General features: G+C 47.9%; 1 non-coding gene across 1 annotated transcript; it reads right to left on the bottom strand.

Moving 5' to 3' along the window:
• Positions 1-17,169: 17,169 nt before the first annotated feature.
• LOC129550806 (small Cajal body-specific RNA 13) lies at positions 17,170-17,444 on the bottom strand. The gene has a single exon (XR_008684935.1).
• Between the last annotated feature and the right edge of the window lie 767 nt (positions 17,445-18,211).

The following is an 18,211-nucleotide window of genomic DNA, read 5'->3' as shown; positions in this document are numbered from 1 at the left end:
CGCCCCGCCCAGTCCCCTCCGGACCCGCCACGCGAGCCGCCCCCAGGGCCCCGCCGAGGCGGCTGGGCGGGCGCGCGCTCGGCAGAGGGCCCCGGGGCCCGGCCTCAGCTCGGCGGGCGCCCTCGCAGACCCCCTTCCCCGGGGGCGCGGGGGAAGAGAGCGCTGTCGTGGGGACCCCCCACTCTCACCCCTGGTCCCGCGCCCAGGGCTGCCCTCTCCCCCTCGGGAGCCGCCCTGAGTCCCGGCCACCCTCCTGCCTCCGCCTGGGTCTCATCCTTAGAGACGGTGCGGAGCCGCCTCTCCCCGCGGGTAAAGTTGATCTGCCGAATTCCTCTGTGCGCCTAGCCTTAGGGAGGGGGTTAGGGGCCTGGTGGGTCTTGTCCTCTCTGAGCCGAGGTGGGGGCAAAGGCTGGGACACCCCCCTCCCGGAGGCGCGAAATCCAAGGAGGAAGTGACACCTATCAGCCAGCCTGACGGTGGGGGCGCCCCATCCGGCCCCTCCCACTCCACCGTCCCGGAGCCTCCAAGCCAGGGATGTTCGCGCCCCAGGCTCGGGTGGGAGAACCCCAGGATACCGAGGGGACGCGATGGGGCTGAGTCACCAGGAATGTGAATCCCACCCATGATCAACTTCCCACAAACCCCAGGTCCAAGAATGTGCCTCTCCTCAGTCTCCCCCTGCGCCCCGCCCCGCAACGGACACTTCCTCCGACGCTTCTGCAAATCCCAGATCCGGGGACTCCCAACTCATTAACCTCTAAATCTTAATCTGCCTTTGCCTTTGTGCTCCCAGCACTTGCAGGCCATTGGACCGTCCTCCCCGCCAGCGCTGATCTTTGTCAGAGTAGTAATTAGAGGTTTGCACGATGGGTTCCGTTTCCTTTGAATGGGGATGAAAGCTACTCACGAAGGATACAACTTGCAGAACGCTTGTACCACGTGGACTCGAGTCTCCACAATTTAGGTGTGGCTGCGCCCATTCTGCAGATGAAGAGTTAGGTGGTTGTTGCTTAGTCCCTCAGTCGTCTCGGACCCTTTGCGACCCCATGGACTGCAGCAGGCCAGGCTTCCCTGTCCTTCGCTATCTCTGGGAGCTTGCTCAAACTCATGTCCACTGAGTTGGTGATGCCATCCTCTATCGTCCCCTTCTCCCACCTTCAATGTTTCCCAGCAACATGGTCTTTTCCAATGAGTCAGCTCTTCAAATCAGATGGCCACAGTATTGGAGCTTCAGCTTCAGCATCAGTCCTTCCAATGAATATTCAGGGTTGATTTCCTCTAGGATTAGGGCTTCCCTGGTGGCTGAGTCTGCCTGAAATGTGGGAGACCCCAGTTCGAGCCTTGGGTCAGGAAGATCCCCTGGAGAAGGAAATGGCAACCCACCCCAATATTCTTGCTTGGAAAATCCCATGGACGGAGAAGCCTGGTGGGCTACAGTCCACAGGGTCGCAAAGAGTCAGACACAACTGAGCGACTTAACTCACTCTTCCTTTAGGATTGACTGGTTGGATCTCCTTGCTGTCCAAGGAACTCTCAAGAGTCTTCTCCAGCACCACAGTTCAAAGGCATCAGTTCTTTGGCGCTCAGCCTTTTTTATTGTCCAGCTCTCACATCCGTACATGACTACTGGAAAAACCATAGCTTTGACTATACGGACCTTTATACGGACCTTTGTAGTCAAAGTGATGTCTCTGCTTTTTAATATGTTGTCTAGGTTGGTCATAGCTTTTCTTCCAAGGAGCAAGCGTCTTTTAATTTCATGGCTGTAGTCACCATCTGCAGTGATTTTGGAGCCCAAGAAAATAAAGTCTGTCACTGTTTTCATTGTATTCCCATCTATTTGCCATGAAGTGAGGGTAACTGTCCCAAATCTAAGGCTTCCCAGAGGGTCTTTTCCTCTTTTGGTTCCTTAGTGAGGCTGGTAGGCTCTCTATCAATGTTTGTTGAATAAACCGATTAAATTGTAAAGCAAGACCAGTGTGTGAGTGTGTGTGTTTTCCAAATGGAGGGCAAGGCAAATTGTTTTCCAAATGCCAAAGCTCAAGAGTTAAGGCTGGGTTAACTAGCCTGAGTTAAATGCCCGAGTGTCAGCCACACCTCCTACTCAGAACCCATTTACTAGGTTGTAATTATTCACAGGGTCAGAGGAGATACATACAAAGGGCCTCTTTCATCCTTGCCCTTTGATTGTTCTCGATGTCCGATTGTGTTTCCTATTATCACCGTGACTCCTTGGGGTGCTACCACAGGCTTTGGGGTTACAGCAGTCTAGCTGAAGGTACAGACGGTGTTCAACATTTATTACAATCCTGGGTATCTGGATAATGTGCTTTGCTTTTCCCAATGTATCTCCTCGTTAAATCTCTGCGAGGATCCTCTCAGTAAGTTACGAAAAGTATAATGAGTTCTCTCCTGATGGAAAGAGGTCAGGTGATTTGCACCAGGAGGATGAAGACAGCTCTGACAATGCTCCTGAAAGGTTGAGGCTGAGAGATGGTTTGCTGCACTAGGGAGCCAAAAGCCCAGGCTCTGGTGCCAAACTGCCCAAGTTTGCAACTTTCAGCTCATTACTCAACCTTGGTTTCCTTTTCTGTTAAATGGGTCTAATAATAGCAAGCTCTCTTGAATGGTTTTGTGCCTGGTATTGTGAGCACCCAGCTCACGTGAACTGTTCTGGGGGCCGTAGGCTCAGGATGGTTCCTGGCAGACAGCTATTCAGTCTTTTTGTTTGTTTGTTTGTATTCTGAGCCACATAGCTTGTGGGATCTTAGTTCCTGAAAGGGATTGAACCCGGGCCGCCAGCAGTGGAAGTGCAGAACCTTCATCACTGGACTGCCAGGGAATTCCCTATTCAGTCTTTCATCAGACATTTGCTGAGCACGACAACCTTCTAGTCCCTGGGAATATGGAGAAGGAGGAGTCAAGGACGGTCACCCAGAAGGAGGTAACAGGGCAGGGATTCTGTGTCCAAGGGGCTGTTGCCTGAACAGGGTAGTGTGATATAGAGACAGACTGTCCCTCTCACTACAGAGCACCAGCCAAAGCTGAGAAACCCAAATCCCAGGCCCAGTTCTGCTGCTTGACTGAGGGAACCTTAGCAAGTAACCTTGTAGCACCTTATTTTCCCATCTGTTCAATGGGGATAGCAATAATATTTCATAGGCAAGAACATATGAGATTAAAATATTTTATAAACTGCAAAATACCATGCAGATGTTACTAGGTTTATCATCATTATTAGCTTTTGCTTTACAGGGTTTTGTACTTTTCTCCTGTTGCTTTCTTTAAGCTTGACATAAAAATGGGACCCTCCTTTTTGTTCATTCTCTGGCAAACTTAGGCCACTCCAAACAGTGCATATGAAGGGGAAAATGTTGAGTAAGCAACGTGGGAGAACGGGGGAGTTTGCAAGTAGGAAGAATATAAAAACTTCAACTCGTTTGTCTTTTCAGCATTACTCACTGCTACAGAAAAGAGTGAAGCTTATCTGGAAAGAAAATTCTGGCAAAGTCGACGGGAGAGCCCCTGTGCCGTCTCTGGAGTTGAGTACAGGAAGCCCCACCCTAGGCCTGCCTTTTAGAAGTGGCCCAGAGAGGGAACCACATGGAGGCCCTAAAATGATGCCTTCTGGAAATTCTGACTCATTTGGCGGTGGGGGTTATTTATGCAACGTCCAAAAGGTCTCCCAAGGAGTGAAATATTGACTGTTCTTCCGCCGTGTCTCTTCCCTGTGGCCAGCATCTCCACCACTGTGCACCCAGAAGCAGGGGCCAATTTCAAAAGCCTGGAGAAGTTATTCAGGTTTGTTTCACATTGGTCTCCGCTCGCTAACTGCAACAGCGATCCTGTGCAAGTCTTATTTCATGTGATTCTTAGCTGTTTGTGTGGTCAGTCTCTACAGAAAGAGTACAACAAAAGCTGGAATGAGCCTTCTAGCTAATCCAAACCCTTGTGTGTGAGTGGGTAAACTGAAGCAAGAGGACAGGAAGGACAGACCCTACCTATACAGTCCCAAGCATGGTAACTGGTGTTCTGGAAATTTATGTTCCCTTTGGTCTGGAGAATTCCGTGGACTGTATAGGTCATGAGGTCTCAAAAAGTCGGACACCACTGAGCGCCGTTCATCTTTCACTTCCACCTCGTTTCAGCTCTAGGCTGGGGGATCCATCCCTTTCCACCCCTCCGCCTCAGTGATGACTCACATTAGAGCTGCTGGCTAAGCACAGATGGAAAGCTTGCACTGGGGTAGCCATTGCTGGGGCCCCTCACCAGAGATGTGCCCATCTGGGCATGGAAAGCTGGTTCTCATCCTGGCTCCACTCGCAGCTGCTTCTTTGTTTCCTCCTTTGCCGCTCCTCCAAGTGTGAGTCTGTCTTTTCCCCCTCTGGCCCTACCGTGTGCTGGTACGGTGAGCAGATCCACCAGCCCAGTTTGTTCATCTCTCCACGTAGTCTGCCTTCCCATAGGCAGCTGCTACCCCATAACCGGGTAAGCTCAGATACTGAAGTAATTCCTTCCAGATGCTCGAATTGTGGTGCTTTTATAAAAGTGAAATACAGTGTATGTCGGAAGCAAGGACTGGATTCTGGGATGACTGAGTTCTAGCCCTTGTAAATGCTGCTCGGTAGCTGTGTAACTTTGGGTCATTTCTGAGTCTCCGACTCTGTGAAATGGGAGAACTGGAAAAGATCATCTCTAAGTTACTCCTCCCAATTTAAAAAATGATGTGAATCTTTTTTTTTTCTTTTCAAATTTAATTGATTTATTTATTTGGCTGTGTTGGGTCTTAGTGGCGGCATGAGGGATCTTTGGTTGCGGCACACAGATTCTCGAGTTGTGGCAAGCGGACTCTGGGGCTTGGCGCTCAGCAGTTGCAGCGTGTGGACTCAGCTGCTCCCCAGCATGTGGTATGTTCCCCGCCCAGAGGTCAAACCCACATGTCCTGCAGTGCAAGTGGATTCTCAACCACTGGACCACCAGGGAAGTCCCCAAATATGCATCTTGATTGTACTGGATAATAATGCCAAGAGCATGGCTATTAAACACTACTATTATCTTACACTAAAGCATAAGTAATTACAGAAGCAAACATGTTAAGGTAAAATTGACAAACTTTATTCTTAACAAAATAAAATCCTTCTGAAAGAGCCTGGCCATATTTCTCTCATCAGTAGGCAAGCCAATCTACTCTCCCTGCTTTTGCTTAAGGAACACCTTAAGTGGTTTTATTTTTTTTACAATTACCTGAGGTAATTGTGGATTATGCAGTTGTAACAGATTATACAGAGAAAGTCCTCCACACCTTTTACCGAGTTTCCTGCAATGGCAACACCTTCCAAACTAGCTAATACAATCTCACAACTAGGATGCTGACCCTGACATCAAGTCGCAGAGCATCTCCATGACCACAAGGATCATTCACGCTGCTCCTGCCTCCTGCACTCACCCCTCTTTCACCCCTGGCAACCATTAACCTGTCCTCATTTCTACAGTTCTGCCATTTCAGGGATGCTATACAAATGGAATCACAAAGTGTGCCCTCTTTGGGGACTGGCTATTTTCACTCAGTGTAATTCACTGGAGGTTCATCCAGGTTGTTGCTGTATTAAGAATCCACATCTCTTTATTGCTGAGTCTTATTCCATAGTATAAACGGACCACAGCTCATCTAACCATTTACCCGTTGAAGGGCATCAAGGTGGCCTCTAGTTTGAGGCTATTTTGAATAAAGCAGCTATGAACATTTAGTACAGCTTTTCACGTCAGTGTAAGTCTTCACACTTTTAAGTGTTAACTGGTACGGTGCCAGTACACAGTGCCACACCACCGATGTTTGTCCCACTTATTTACAGCGATGAACACACTCCAGAGATGTTGAAGTGTCTGGTAATTGCCCAGGACCAGGCTGTGAGTTGCGGAAATTCAACAAAAGCAAACTGCATGGTTCCTAACCTTAGGAATTTGCAACCTATCGTGGAAGCAACATTAAAACCAAAACATTGAAGTCACATTGAAATAACAAGACAGCACTGCACATGATCAGAAGCTAGATGGCAGGGTTCAGAACTGACTCTTAGAAGAATCCAGAAACGGGAGGGAAGAGTGAAGGCTCGTGTGTTTGGGCCAGAGCGTTGTGGATAAGGTGAGATGTGAGTTACATCTTGAATGATGGAGGACAGTAACAATATTTAGCATTTATTAAGGGATTACTACGTGCCAAGCACTGTCCTAAATCTTTATACTTAATATTAACTATTTAGTCCTCATCAAGGCAGCTATTATTATCTAATTTTACAAATGAGGGAACACATCTATCATGAGGCTGCCCTGGACTACACCCCAGGTACTGTTCTGAATAACCACTCTTATGGTTCAGCTCATGACTCATGGATAACCACTGCCCCTACTGTCTGCCTGGTAGCAATGGTGGAGGGCCATTTTCTGGTCATGATTGAATTCCAATCTGTTTCTTAGGTTATATTTTTACCCAGAGCCACACTGAACCCCAAATGTTACAGCTCTGGCCCCATTAATGTGATGAGTTCCTTCTGGGTCCACGTTATTGATGAGAAATTACTTTGTAAAGAATAGCACCAGTCTCTGTAACAGAAGAGAAACCCTGTGCACAGTTCACGTGCTACAAGAGGGAGAGAACCAGCCTGGAGGTCTGCTGTGTGTGTGTGTGTGTGTGTGTGTCAGTGTGCAAACAGCAGGGCCAAACCCTCCAGTCACATTGCTTACCTGCAGTGAGAAAAACATCAGAGCTTCAGCTTCGTACGTACCGGGAAACTCGCAGGGCTGGCTGAGATCATTTCTGATAATGACTGTGGTTTTGTGTTCTCCGAACTGCTCTGTACCAGGGAAGTCGCAGCCACGCTCAGCTATTTCCTTGGTTGCTGAACAGGTGGGATGTGTGATTACTCTTTGTAAACAGACTTGACTGCTGCTCAGCCTTCCAGCTTCATTGTTTTGGCCTAAAAGATGGCAGCACAGCCCTAGGAACCTGGTTTCTTTGTTCAGTTTTGTTTTGAAACCTAAATGCAGCCTTGAGAATGTCAGTGTTGCCAACCCAGGGGTGGTCGGGGGAGGGAGGGAGAAGGAGCCCTGGGGAGGGGGAGGCGTGGCAGAGGGGCAAGCTCATGGAAGGAAATCTCCTGTCGCGGTGCCTCTGGGGCTCAGCATCCCCTGGCTGGCTGGTCCAGGGTGGGCCAGTTCCCCTCCCCTGTCTCCACATCTAGAAAACGCTTCATGTCCCAACTCCCCTGTAGGAGCTGTCCTCAGGATTGCTGAGAATAAGGGCCATGGGAATGTGTTACAAACTTGAGGTTCTGTGCAAGTGTGTGCTATCATGGGAAACGCAATCCTCCCATGACTAGCCTTGCCAATCAGAGCTCACGACTGAGACCGACTCAGGAAGAGGCTGTGGGTAAGGAAGAATCTCCACTAAGGAGGAAGAGAGAACTTTTCTTGTTTTCGCTCCCTGGAGACAGGGTTTTGAATTCTGCTGCAGTGTTCCCTCCTTGCTTTGGGCAGGCTTGGCTGTCCTGAACATGTGATAATATTAGAGGTGCAATGTAACAGGCAGCATGCCCAGGAAGCGGGGGTGGTGGCGGCGGGGGGGAGCCTGCACCTGACTCAGGGCAGCCAGGCATTTGTGCATTTGCGCCCCTCCCCCATCAGCACCACGCAAGCGGGCTGGGCTCCACTGGGGGAAGTCCACATCTGGGGCACAACTGGCCCTTCTCCTGGACTGACAGAGGCTTGGGTCAAACATGTCCACACGCCTGTAAGAAACCTGTTGCTCTTGAGGACTTTCCCAGCCGCGAGGGTCATTTCACCACAGAAGCCTCTTTCCATCATATGTTAGAATCCTGATGTGAACTGGTCCCAGACACACGCCGAACAAACGCTTTTCAAACCGACCACCTCAAGTTCTTGCTCTGCGTGAGGCCCAGCACCCGGCCTACAATCTTAAAAGAACTTTAATACTCAATTTTTTTTAATGCTGTCGAGATGGTCTGCAGGGAAAAACAGCAAGGGTCGCCAAATGCACCTCCTGGCTCTATAAAAGCTGGACTCAGCGGACAGAAGCAGCCCCCGTAAACGGGCGGGAGAGAGAGCAGCGCACAGCCTGTGTCCTTGGGTGTTTGCAGGTCCTGCTGGCGCAGCGCCAGTGGCATTAGTTCACCGGCTGCAGCAATCAAGGCTGTCTCATCAGCCAAGCTGAAATATGTGTCACTGGTGAATCTGGGCAAAGGCCGAGACCCTGTCTGCTCACTTTACAGTCTCAAAGAAGGCCTGACACACAGGTGCAGAGACACAAATAGCAGCCAGAAGACTCTAGAAATTCACTGGCCCGGCTCCTTCGTGTTCCAGAGACTCAGAGGTTCGGGAGCTGCCCAAGGTCAGGGAACACAAGCCCTCCCCACCCCCCACCCCCCATGGCTCAGCGCACAGCCACGCTTACCTCCATTGCCAAACCCAGGGGACACTTGGGTTCTTACCTGGCCTCTCTTGTCACTTCTGACTGCCCCATGGGGCCTCTCTCCTGGAAGGAAGCTTGTTTTGCCTCTGGCCTCTTTTCTAGTCTTCAGGCTATCCTTCCCTAACAGCATCCATCTCCCAGCTTGCGTCGCTGGCTTTTCCCATTTTCTTGCTCTGTCCAAATCTTTTTCTTTTTAATATCTCATTTTGCCTGCGCTGAGCCCTAGTTGCAGCACTCAAGATCCTGATCTTTGTTGTGGCATGCAAGACTCTTTAGTTGCAGAGTGTGAACTCTCAGCTGCAGTGTGTAAGATCTAGCTCCCCAGGGATTGAACCTGGACCCCCTGCATCGGGAGCGTGGAGTCTCGTAGTCACTGGACCACCAGGGAAGTCCCCAAATGTCTTTGATTATCAGGTACAGACCTTCCGGGGCAATCATCTGAGTAATACCCCCCGATATTTCAGATATAGCCTAACGACTTAGAGAGATGCCCCTCAGATTCCTCAGACTCAGAATGTCTGCAAGTAATTTGTGTCTCACTCCTCCAATCCTTCCTGTGTTCCTCGTATTCCCTAGCCAGGAGGCGCTCCAGGGCTAAGGTAGAAACTGGGGGTAAGCCTGAGTCCCGCCTCTTCTTCCCAGCCCCCTCCCCACATCCAGCCAGTCACCAGATGACATCAACCCAGCCTTCAAAGTGTGGAATGTGGCTTGCACGGGTGACCTTCACTCACGGCACACAAGCAGAGCCCAGGAACCGCTCCAGCTTCCAATGGTCTCCTGACCAGACTCCCTCGGTCAGTCTGGGCCACCTCCAGTTCATCAACATTCCTACCAGGCTCATTGCTCAAGAACTCTGCAGCGGACATCCTTGCTGCGACCTTCTCTCATCCCAAGGACAAAATCCTAAGCCCCAGCTACACTCACTCGCCGGCACCCCTACTAGAGAAGCACCCTGGCACCCGCCTGGGCCTTTGCCTCGCCGTTTCCTCTCCCTGGGATGTCCTTCCCTTTTAAACAGCAGCTTTCTACCCTTGGTCAACAGGCAGTTCAAACACCATCCCCTCTAACTTTCTCTGAGGCCCTGCTGTGCTGGGCCGGGCAGCCCCACCCCTGCCTGCACTCAGAGACAACCTTGCTGTAAGGCTGAGGTCCCGGGGAGTGGGCGTGTCCTACTCCATTCTGCTACTTACCCGAGCTCTGCGGTTGAATGGTTCCCTCCTACGGCATCTGCGGTCAGTACTGTCTCATGTGATTTGGGGTCTGAGATGCTGTCCCGTGTTGTTTACCATGTCCCAGGTTCTCCATTCAAGAAGTATGCACTGTGCACATAGGAGGACCAGGGTGGGAAAGAGTTCCACTGGACTAGAAGCTGAAGGTCTGTTGGGGTGGGAGGGGCATAAAATTAAACTGTGATACATACAAAACCCCTGAAGGGCTGTGGTCTCCAGAAGTAGAGAAATAGGGCTGGGTGGTAGGACAGCGAAGTGGTTCTGTCCTTTGATGCCTCTAATGGTGTATCCAGCGTTTGTGGAACTGCTTTATGGATGGCTGGCTAGCTGAGCTCTTAAGCCCAGCGTGTGATTTGCAGTTTAGAAAAATCCAACTTTATGCCAATATAACTCAATACCTCACCACCTAATTTAACACATTAGGTAATTTTAAGGTGCCCATCCTGGACTAATATGAGATATATAACAGGAATAGAATAACACTGTTTTCCTGGCATTAATGAGCGAAGAAAGTATGCCTCTGAAATTTATTTTTTAACATAACCGACTTAGGCCATGTCTTCCCTGGTGGCTCAAATGGTAAAGCATCTGCCTGCAATGCAGGAGACCCGGGTTCGATCCCTGGGTCAGCAAGATACCCTGGAGAAGGAAATGGCAACCCACTCCAGTACCCTTGCCTGGAAAAATCCCACGGATGGAGGAGCCTGGTGGGCTACAGTCCATGGGGTCGCAAAGATTCGGACACGACTGAGCAACTTAGACCATGAGTCTGCATACTTTTTGTTGGCAATCTAACATACACTATGTTTCCTTGACTTCTTAACCAAAGCACATGGAATACCATTTTCTTGACTGGGTGACTTGGAATTACTACCCAGGGGCTCTAACACTCAAGGAATTGTGACACGTGAGAACCATGAACCTCCGCTTACCCAATGCTCCCAGAATGCAGCTGTCCAAAAAGAGAAAAAATCCCCACATATCTGCTTCTCAGTTTTTAAAATCTCCTGTCATGGGTTCTTCCTGCGTTTAGTGTTAACCTTTTAAATTTACTTCTAATCAATTGTGGCTGTAATATTAGAAAACTAAGCAAGTAAACTGTTCCCTAAAATAAACACAGTTCTTGGAAGGAAACCAACAGCCTCTTCCCAGAATCTGGCAGCTCCCATACTCCTGTGCCCTGACAGGGACAGCACTTAACTGGCTTTTGCTGCCCTGCTTCCTAAGGAAGATAGACTAGTGCCCCCTACCTGCCTTGCAGGGTAAGGCCGAGACTCATTATGAAATGCTCCAAGTTGCTCAAAGAATAGAATGGTTTTGAAAGTTGATGAGTTATTTTTCAACAAGCAAAAATCCCTTCAAGGAGGAGGACAGTACTGGCCCTGACCCCTGCAGTACGGGTGAACCCCCCGAGCCGCAGCTGCGCAGTAGGAAGAGATGAACAGGCAACAGCTCCCCCACTGGCCTGATATACAGGCTGGGTTACAGCAAGTGCAGATCTGGATGTCTGGAGAGGGAAGAAGGCTTGGAAATACGTCACCTTCTCCTCAGGGCTTTTTTTTTTTTTTAACAGTTTTTATTGACTTTTTGGCTCTGCTGGGTTTTTGGTGTTTCTGGTGCTTTTCTCTAGTTGTGGAGGCGGGGGCGCTACTCTCCAGTTGGGGTGCTTGGGCTTCTCTTTGCGGTGGCTTCTCTTGTCTTGGGGCACGGGCTCTAGGGTGCTCAGGCTTCAGTAGTTGGTGGTGCAAGGCTTTAGCTGCTCTGAGCCTTGTGGGATCTTCCCAGATGAGGGATGGTGCCCCTGTCTCCTGCATTGGCAGGCAGGTTCTTTATCACTGAGCCACCAGGGAAGCTCTCCTCAAAGCTTTAATACAAAATTATCTCGGTGACCCAATTTTTTAAGTGCAGCCTATGCAAATACTCCCCCCTTATTATATTATTTTTCTACAGAGTGTAACTGGTTAATAATACAGTCTTTTTATTAAAGTTCCAAAACTCTGGCTCACAGAAATTTGTTATCAAATTAATTCTATCTCAGTAGGTTACACTTTCAAAAACTGTCAAGCTTAGAATTCGCAAGTAGCTAATTTTTCTGGCCAGAAGAGTAGAAAAAAATATTATTTAAAATCCTCATTATTTTTCCTGCAAAAGGAAAATAAACAGTTAATGTCATCCCACTTCCAACCCACTCTCCTACTCCGAGAAACAAGGATCCTTTGCGAGCTACTCTGGTGAAGGAGGCTAGCACTATGGATTCCCAGGAGAGCAAGATTTAATTGTGAAGCATGGAATTATTAAGGCCCAAAGGTTGAAGTATGAAGTGAAATTCTGACTCAACATAAAGAGTACGAATGGCCTTGGTAATACATCTTAGTCATCATTCAAAGGAAAACAATAAAATTTTCTCAGTGTTCGTCTGGCTGTGAGCTCAGAGATTATCAGAGGGAGACACAGACTCCTGCCAACAGATAAATCATCCTAACACATGACACACAACAGGCCTGGGTCCTTGCTGTTGAAATTCTGTGGTCTAGGCACCTTCTCAGAAGTCTCTGGAATGTAGCAACAGTTTGAGTTATGGAATCTACCTGTTGGTAAAGAAAGAAACATAACACAAAACATTAAAAATGTTTCACTAAACAGCTAAGCAGAATTCTTTTATCACCTTGACTCAAGTCTTAGCATGCTTTATGATTAACTTTTAATTTTTAATATGACCTTATAGGAGATATCATTTGGGTTCTTTCCCTCGAAATGAAATAAGGTTCTCAATAGAAAAAAGTCCAGCAGATGTCTGATTTTAAAGGCCTATGTGTAGCCAGGGAGTTCAGTCCTCACTGAGAGAGGAGCATGGGGATAAAAGGGAACATAACTTTCAGAAGTGAAAAACTATGGGTTATTTTTTTAATCAGAGTTTTGTGCTGAAATTGTCATTTTAGTTTCAAAAAGCATAAAAATCACATGTGTGTCCAATACATACTCATATCCTGGAGATAATTCAGGAGTATTTAATTTTCTGTCAGACTTACTGAATTTGCTACAATTCTGAATTTAAAAAAAATTTTTAAATGCTTGTGAAGGTAAAACAAAACAAACTTTGGAACCCGAAGTGCTCACGCTTGTCAAAAGGATGTCACTAACAAGGAGTGAGAAGAGAAGTTAGGAGCCCGAACGCCCGAGAACAGTCATCCTGGGTCTAAGGCGAGGAACTCCTGACACAAAACCTGTTTGTCGTGCTGCGCACGCACAACAGCATTTTGGGGTAAATGTCTAATAGCAGAGGAACAGAATGCAAAGAAATTCACTAAAACTCTCCAGTCCTTATATCAAGACCCCACCTTGTGGCAGAAAGCGAAGAAGAACTAAAGAGCCTCTTGATGAAAGTGAGAGTGGAAACGTTGGCTTAAAGCTCAGACATTCAGTTTTAAGCCAGCTCTTTTACTCGCGTTCATGTTATTATGACTAGATAAATGCTGCTGTCATGTAGGGCCATGTAGTAGGCCACGATTTCCCCTTGCACAATCGGTGTGTTTTCTCTGGGGCTAATAACGATCTTGTTGGAGGCCCAGAGTGCTGCAGTCCAAGGGATCACAAAGGGTTGGACCCGACTGGGCAACTGAACAACAGCATGAAATACTGATCTAGCCAGTCATGAGACGGCTGAGTGAGCCAGTAGTGGGAGGAGATGCCACATGAGGAGGAAGTCAAACCCTCACCTTTCCTGGTGGGAGGGCAGCAGACACGTGAACATTAAAAGTTAAGAAAGTAGCTAAGCCGACAAGTTCTTTATACAGGGGTAAGCACCCAGGAAAAGTGACTAAGAGGTGAAAGTTATCACCTAATGAAAAAGCCGATAAAACCTACTTGTCCTTTAATCTATGCGCATAACTAGATTCGATTAAAATAAAACATGAACTAAAAATGAAACAACAACAAAGCCCAACATTCAGAAAACTAAGATCACGGCATCCAGTCCCTTCACTTTACGGCAAATAGATGGGAAAACAGTGACACACTTTATTTTGGGGGGCTCCAAAATCACTGCAGCCATGAAATTAAGACGCTTACTCCTTGGAAGGAAAGTCATGACCAACCTAGGCAGCCTATTAAAAAGCAGAGACATTACTTTGCCGACAAAGGTCCATCTAGTCAAGGCTATGGTTTTCCCAGTAGTCACGTATGGATGTGAGAGTTGGACTATAAAGAAAGCTGAGCGCCGAAGAATTGATGCTTTTGAACTGTGGTGTTGGAGAAGACTCTTGAGAGTCCCTTGGACTACAAGGAGATCCAACTAGTCCATCGATCGGTCCTGAATATTCATTGTAAGGACTGATGATGAAGCTGAAACTCCAATACTTTGGCCACCTGATGTGAACAACTGATTCATTTGAAAAGACCTTGATGCTGGGAAAGACTGAAGGCGTGAGAAGGGGATGACAGAGGATAAGATGGTTGGATGGCATCACCGACTCAATGGACATGAGTTTGAGTAAACTTTGGGAGTTGGTGATGGACAGTACATGGGGTCGCAAGGAGTCAGACACAACTGAGCAACTGAATTGAACTTTGCAAATGTCATAAACATATTTTTCACAAATCAAGGAAGGGGGACGATGTGAGGGGCGGGAAATTCCAGGGACAATCTCGATAAGCTCGTACGAGATGCTCAGAACTGAAAGCCAGACCCCACACTCTACATCCCAAATCCCAGAACAGAATCAGGTTCTGCTGTGACACTCAGGCTTTCATAGAAGCTTCTTCAAGGATCCATTTTCACTTGAATCTCCCAGTTTCCTTTAGACTGAACTAACTCAATTTACAGCATTTTTCTTCATTTTACCCAGATGAGGAGAGCAGGACCTCTGCAGCAGAGCAGTGGGGCCCTGAACAAAGCCTCCTTTCTTGCCTCTAAGCTGAGCCCACATGATATGAGAAACTGCGATTAGCAAAACCGAGGCCACTCCCACGGCCAGAGAAGTATTTATAAACCCAGCTGTCTTGTCAGATAGAGGTAGTAAAGGTTGCAAAGGCATTTTTATCTTTGCCTTTCAGTTCAGTTCAGTTCAGTTACGAGTGAGCAAAACTCCTGTCAGGAGGCTGGGCACTGCTGCACATTTTCTTACACATTATTTTTAGGGAATCAAGTTAATTCCAGGATTTCAGAGATGCTCTGCTGCTGCTGCTGCTGCTAAGTCACTTCAGTCGTGTCCGACTCTGTGTGACCCCATGACAGAAGCCCACCAGGCTCCCCCGTCCCTGGGATTCTCCAGGCAAGAACACTGGAGTGGGTTGCCATTTCCTTCTCCAATGTGTGAAAGTGAAAAGTGAAAGTGAAGTCGCTCAGTCGTGTCTGACCCTTAGCGACCCCACGGACTGCAGCCTACCAGGCTCCTCCATCCATGGGATTTTCCAGGCAATAGTACTGGAGTGGCTTGCCATTGCCTTCTCCGCAGAGATGCTCTAAAACGACTCAATAGCTAAGGTCATCACGGAGAAAGGGCTCGAGTTCCAGCTCAGGTCTACGGAAATCTGGGTCTCGAATGCTATTCTAGTTCAGGAATGTCTGGGGGCCCCACCAATCCTGCAACACAAGCAGCCACTTTTCTCTTAAAATGACACTTACAGACTGCTCTGGCCAGCTCGGACCTACTGGATGTTTCTGGGTCACGTGTCCTATACAAAATAACCACACCCTGTCAGAGTGCAGCATGAACCTCAGGACTGAAGTTAGGGTATGAAAACACTGACTTGCCCAGTGTTCAAACAAAGTTTCATCTTTAGGCTGGATAATCCTTTTTGTTTAGGGCTGATATATAGGAAGAAACGATGTCAAATTTGTAAGGTTTTAACTATGGGTTCAACCGGTGCATTTGCTTTCGGAGTGGGTAGAAAGGAGAAGTTTTACTAAATATAGTAAAGCCTTATCTATGAATAAGCACAGGAGGAAGGAAAACGTTTTTAGGATGCCTGAGTCAGCATGTTTACATAGTAGGATTATTTAGTTTGGGGTCAAATTACACTTTGTGACCCAAGTCCTAGGATTCTCCTAAGTTTCCTGTACTTCCCACCCCCGCCTCCCTGTTAACGTCCACAAGGGAGAGATCACAAACTGATAAAGAGGGTGACGTCCCTGTTCAGAACACCCAAATGCACTTGCATACAAACGCAGATTCCTTACAACTGTTTAAGTGTATTTTTGTCATAGGTTCACTACAGAGTCTCTAGTGAGAAAGTTGATCATTCAGAGGCCAAGTTATATACAAGAGGCTGCTGCTTTGGAGGAAATATTTTGAATACTATTTTCTTTGATTCTTTAAATCACTAATGTTTGGTGCCAACACCTGATGAGTGGTTTTAAGTCAAAGGCAGAAAGGAATATATTCAACACATACAACATTTTATATTTTAGGTTACTTTATTAAAAACTTACATTTAGGTGTATTGCTTCAATTTCTTTGGTCTATATACATGATCTCTTTCCCTTCATCATCCTATCAAAGCCATCCCACTTAGCTCTTTGAAAGAAGCCCCGCTTGCTTTTCCATATCCTTGCCTTTCACGGACGGTCTCACCATACTTGACTGTAACCAGCAACTCTATTGTAAGTTTGGAAAGCATAGGGTTCATATTCTTCCTGCTCAAGGATTATTCTTAGTCTTTAATGACAGCTATATTCTCAACTTCACGTCTGCCGATTGTCCTGGCAAAGCCGACATTACACACCAGGTAAACAACAGGCTACTGTCCATGACCCAGCTTTACATTTCGGACCCTCACATAATCGGTTTGCAAATTCCTCTCCCTATTCCACTGAACACAAGCAATCAGGCAGCTTAGAGTAGGCAATGAACAATTTAGGTTTTCTGGAAAAAACTGTCGATATTTATTTTAAAAAAAAACCCAACTTACTCTAAGTATTGGGTTGGCCAAAAAGTTCGTGCGGGTTTTCTCAGCTTACAGGAAAACCGAATGAACTTTCTGGCCAATCCAATATGAGTAAAAGTTCGGTGACCTTGCAAATGATACAGTTCCTAAAGTTGGGGAGCCACAGATGCTGGACTTCTGGAACAGTTAAACTTCCGCATCACATCACTTCCTGCATTATTTCGGTTTATGATGTCTGTTCCTCTGATTTACCTGGAATCAGTGACTCTGGGGGAGAAAAAAGGATTCTTTAAGAAGTTGATCAAGCATGGGTCCCACATTAGTAAAGTACTAAACATCAATAACATCGAAGGGGGATTAAATAAAAATATCACTGGGGAGCATTTCTCAGGAAAGTCTTGAGTTTAATTTTCAGCTTATGGGGCTCAAGTTTCATGCTGAATGATTATTTAGAAGATACTCTTGCTGAGAGCACATATTCTAATTTTCAGATTTTTTAACCTTGAATGCAGAACGAGGTCACCTCCAGCCACAACTTTTAAAATACTTAGGGTTAAAAAAAAAAAGGTAATTTGTAGCAGTACTTAAGTGTCCAACAGAAACCACTTCATCTGTTAAACAATATCTGACTGCCAAAGTTTCTCTTCCTGTCGGTTGATAGACAATGGCATGGCACAGCCATTATCGCCGTGGCAACAGCACTGGGAACTATCAGAGGAAAATTGCACATGGCACTGCCGGCCCTTGAGCAGTCATGCCTCAGCTTCCTCTGGAGGATGCTTTCTCTGCAAGTCTGGGATGCTCCAGGGTACCATCAACCCAGTGCGACGCCGAGACTACAGATCACGTGGCGATTTCACGGAGCCCCGCTCTTCGGGGGTCACTCTTGTCACCAAAGGGAGCACCCGTTTTACGTACTGAAAACGCAGCGGGGACTGAAGTCGGGGGGGAGGGAAGGCAACAAACAAGCTAGTGATGCACGACAAGGTGTGACATGCTCAATGAAGAATGGAGAAAGCGGGGGGCCTCGGGAGGTTTCCTTTCCCTCCCCTGTACCCCCACATTGCTTTGTGCCCGCCTCTTTATTTGTCAACCTTTGGGCACAAGTCTCACTGCACGTCTCGCTCCGGCGCCGTGCCTTGCACGCAGGGAGCTGCTCGGAAAACGTTTCTCGAACGAACCAATTCCTTTCATTTAAAGGGTTTCCCATTCAACACACCTTTCCTGGGGCTTAAATAGGCTGGAAAAGTCAGCGAAGCCCCGACCACACAGACGAGAGCGCCTCGTGAACTTTAAAAGTCAAAAGCTATTTCAGTGAAATAATCGAGGTGCAGAGGCGAGAGGGGGTCTGGGTCTCCCACGTGGGCAGCGGGACAGCAGGAGGGCCGGGACTCAGGCCCCGCGCGCCCCGACCTCGTAACCCCAGCCGGGCCCGGCCGCCAGAGGCCCGCGCGGTCCCCGATCCCGCCGCGGCCTCACGGAAGCTCCGGAAGCTCACCTAAGCGGACAACGCAGGACCGAGGCCAGCTCCAGCCCCTCCAACAACGCGAGTTCATCACCCAGGTACCGGCCAAACGCGCTGCCGTGGCAACGCCGCTGCCGCCGTCTGCAC

The sequence above is a fragment of the Moschus berezovskii genome, chromosome 21, assembly GCF_049115385.1.
Source record: "Moschus berezovskii isolate FMDL1 chromosome 21, NW_MosBer_1.0, whole genome shotgun sequence".
Taxonomy (NCBI): domain Eukaryota; kingdom Metazoa; phylum Chordata; class Mammalia; order Artiodactyla; family Moschidae; genus Moschus; species Moschus berezovskii.
The sequence above is the reverse complement of the archived record's forward strand: the minus strand, read 5'-3'. Positions and strand labels throughout refer to the sequence as shown.